This window comes from Cryptomeria japonica, chromosome 8, assembly GCF_030272615.1.
Source record: "Cryptomeria japonica chromosome 8, Sugi_1.0, whole genome shotgun sequence".
In the NCBI taxonomy this organism is placed as follows: domain Eukaryota; kingdom Viridiplantae; phylum Streptophyta; class Pinopsida; order Cupressales; family Cupressaceae; genus Cryptomeria; species Cryptomeria japonica.
Genome location: NC_081412.1, coordinates 161393157 through 161396039, shown reverse-complemented (window position 1 = coordinate 161396039; position 2883 = coordinate 161393157). Strand labels below are relative to the sequence as shown.

The 2883-nt window shown below is 34.7% G+C and overlaps 1 long non-coding RNA gene across 1 annotated transcript; it reads right to left on the bottom strand.

Moving 5' to 3' along the window:
- Positions 1-523: 523 nt before the first annotated feature.
- Positions 524-2250, bottom strand: LOC131044802 (uncharacterized). Its single transcript, XR_009105704.2, has 2 exons — positions 1787-2250; positions 524-754 (listed from the first exon to the last, which is right to left on the bottom strand). It is a non-coding gene; the product is annotated as an uncharacterized LOC131044802 (long non-coding RNA).
- Positions 2251-2883: the final 633 nt, after the last annotated feature.

The following is a 2883-nucleotide window of genomic DNA, read 5'->3' as shown; positions in this document are numbered from 1 at the left end:
CTGACAATTGCATGTGCCTGATAACTCTATAAGGGTTTTATAATCACTCCATCATCTGTATTTGGATTTGTGTTCTTTTAATTAGAAAAAACTCTATTTTACATTTGGGAACTTCTGTAGAGTCTTAAAATGGTGGTGCGAAAAGAGCAACAAGTATCAATTAATGTGAATGTACAGTCCCATCAAACTTAGGACAGGGAAACCAATTCACCAGAGTATCCCATTTCTTAAACAACTTGAAGACAGGGAAACCAATTCACCAGAGTATCCCATTTCTTAAACAACTTGAAGACCCCCAAAACTCAGCCAATGATATTATAAATTTTAAAAAAAAAAAAATTTAACTCAAAATTTTTCATCTTGACCTTGGGAAATATAAATATTTGTTTTATTGGCAGGTACACACATTAATCTACCTCTTAAGCAAACTGGAATGACATAGTATCATGCCACAAACAGCTACTGAAAAATTGTCTTGATGAGACATGTTGAAAAATTATGCCCAGCAGAGCAAAGGCATGGATAATGAATAAAGAATTGGATATCAATCTTTCTGAAACTTGATTTACAGCAGGGGTGATCCAGTAGCCCTTACATCAAACTTACAAATTTACATCAGCAAAACAATCTCTGTGATCCGAAAAAAGTGGAAAAGCATATTCTGTCTTGTGTGGCATCAATCAGTGCAGGAAATAGGTGAGAAGCAGGGCCACCAGCATGAGAATGTAGGCAATTCCTTGATCTATGGTGCTCCCTGCATTCACTCGTTCAATCACAGCATTAAAAAACAGCACAAATCAAGTACTGAAATGAAGTATTGTTCAGTGGTTCTCAGTTGGCATTAGTTTTTCACAGTATTGAAATGATTGTTTGGGGAATCACTGTATAGGGGAAAGGACCCAGTAGTCGTGCACCCTAACTTCACGCTTCTCAAAATCCTACTTGGAAATTTCGAATCACTCCGATTTTTTTACAGCAGCTTACTTGGCAAGTCCCCTGCTTATAACTAAGGTTTCAGGGCCACATCATCAAATATGATGCCACATCAGCATGCTTTTTGCCAAGGTGTCCAAAACAGCCCCAAAAAAAAAAGTGAGACCAATAGGCGTGCATTAGAGACCCCAATAGTTGTGCAGCCGATGTGGCATCACTTGATTGGTTACTTTTTACAATATTAGTACATTTCTTAACAACTATTGGTACATTTCCTAACAACTGTTGGTATATTTCCTAACAAAAATTGATATTTTTTGTTTCAAATAATAGGTTTTATTTGTTCAATTTTTGGAACAAAAGGTATCAACAACCCTCACAACAATTGGAACATGCTCAACTACTGGGTCCTTTCCCCTATGTATTTATTTGTGATAGAAAACGTGGATTAAAAAACATATACAGTTGATTTTACAAACAATCATTTTAATAACTCTTAATTTATCAATGCATGTAATCATTCACTCAACATATACAATTAATTTCAGAAACAATCTGCTCTCACCAACTCTTCAATTCATTAAAATCTAGATGGGTATTTGTTGAATGCAAAGACCATTTCTAAAACTGTACACCCAACTCTCTAAAATCACAGCAAAATCTACAGTGGACTAATCTAATACTACACTAATACAGCTAAAACCATAAGGTCGAAATTGGCTCTTAGCCAAAAGGTCCACAGGAAGATCCACAGAAAACTTATCTAACAGATTACTAATCTAGTGCTGTTAAGATATTCATCCTCCATGAAAAAATCAGAAAACAGAGCAACAGCATAGGAGATTAAAATTACCATCGCTGGTAGGGGCAGGCGCAGGGGATGGAACATGTTGAGCACTCACTCCCATGACACCAATCATGCTCAACACCATCACCATGATTGAGCTGATAAAAACCATGTTTGACATGTTGCCAAAGCTAAAACTTACAAATTCCAATCCTTCACAAAAATACTTCTTTTCAAACCCGTTCTCCTGAGAGCTTGCATGGTGCAGAGATTGGTTCAGAAGTGGGTATTTATCAAGAATTGAAATCAGCACACGGTTTTCTCTGCGTGGGCAACGTTATTGGGGTATTGACCGTTAGACAACAGATAAAAACTCTGCGCTGGCAGCTGCAGGTGGGGTTTAGTCAATATTAGCAAAGATTTTAATTTGAATCCAAACAGGTGGAGTTTTCTAAATTGATCTGTCATCTCCCTTTTTGTAGGAAAAAGGAAGCGTGATGAAAGATGTGGTCATTGTGGAGGTCAGGATGTCATTTTTCCAAGCTGGAGAGGACCATCCAGCATGGAAAATCTGAAGAATGATGAGAATGTAGGCCCTCTGCACGTGCCCAACTCATTAAACAATCTTCTCCAACCGTCCATTTCATGGATTCTTCTCAAGATTGCGTGGGATGGCTGGTTCTTGACATTCAAACATTTCATGAACACTTCATATACTTGTTTTAGAGGAAACTAGTACAATCTATATATAAAAGATTGATAAAACATTTTAATATGATTTCAAATTATTAAATTATTACTATTTGATGTAAGTATTATTGCAATCGATGTTGAATTGTTTTTTGTTAAATCATTATTAATTAAGATTAAGATTATAATTGGTAATTTTAAGATTATAATTAAAATAAATGATTATAACTTAAGTTATAATTATTAATTATATTATAGCTCTAATCTTAATTATTATAATTCTAAAATCAATATAGTTAAGGTTAGAGTTAGGCTTAAACTTATATTAAGGACTACTGATAGAAGTTAAGGAAAAATTAGAATTAGGGTTTTATCAAATGTTAAAATTAGGGGTTGTATTCAATGTTAGAATTAGGTTAAGAATTAGGGCTATAGTGAAAATTAATGTTAATGTTAGAATTAGGGTTGTGGTT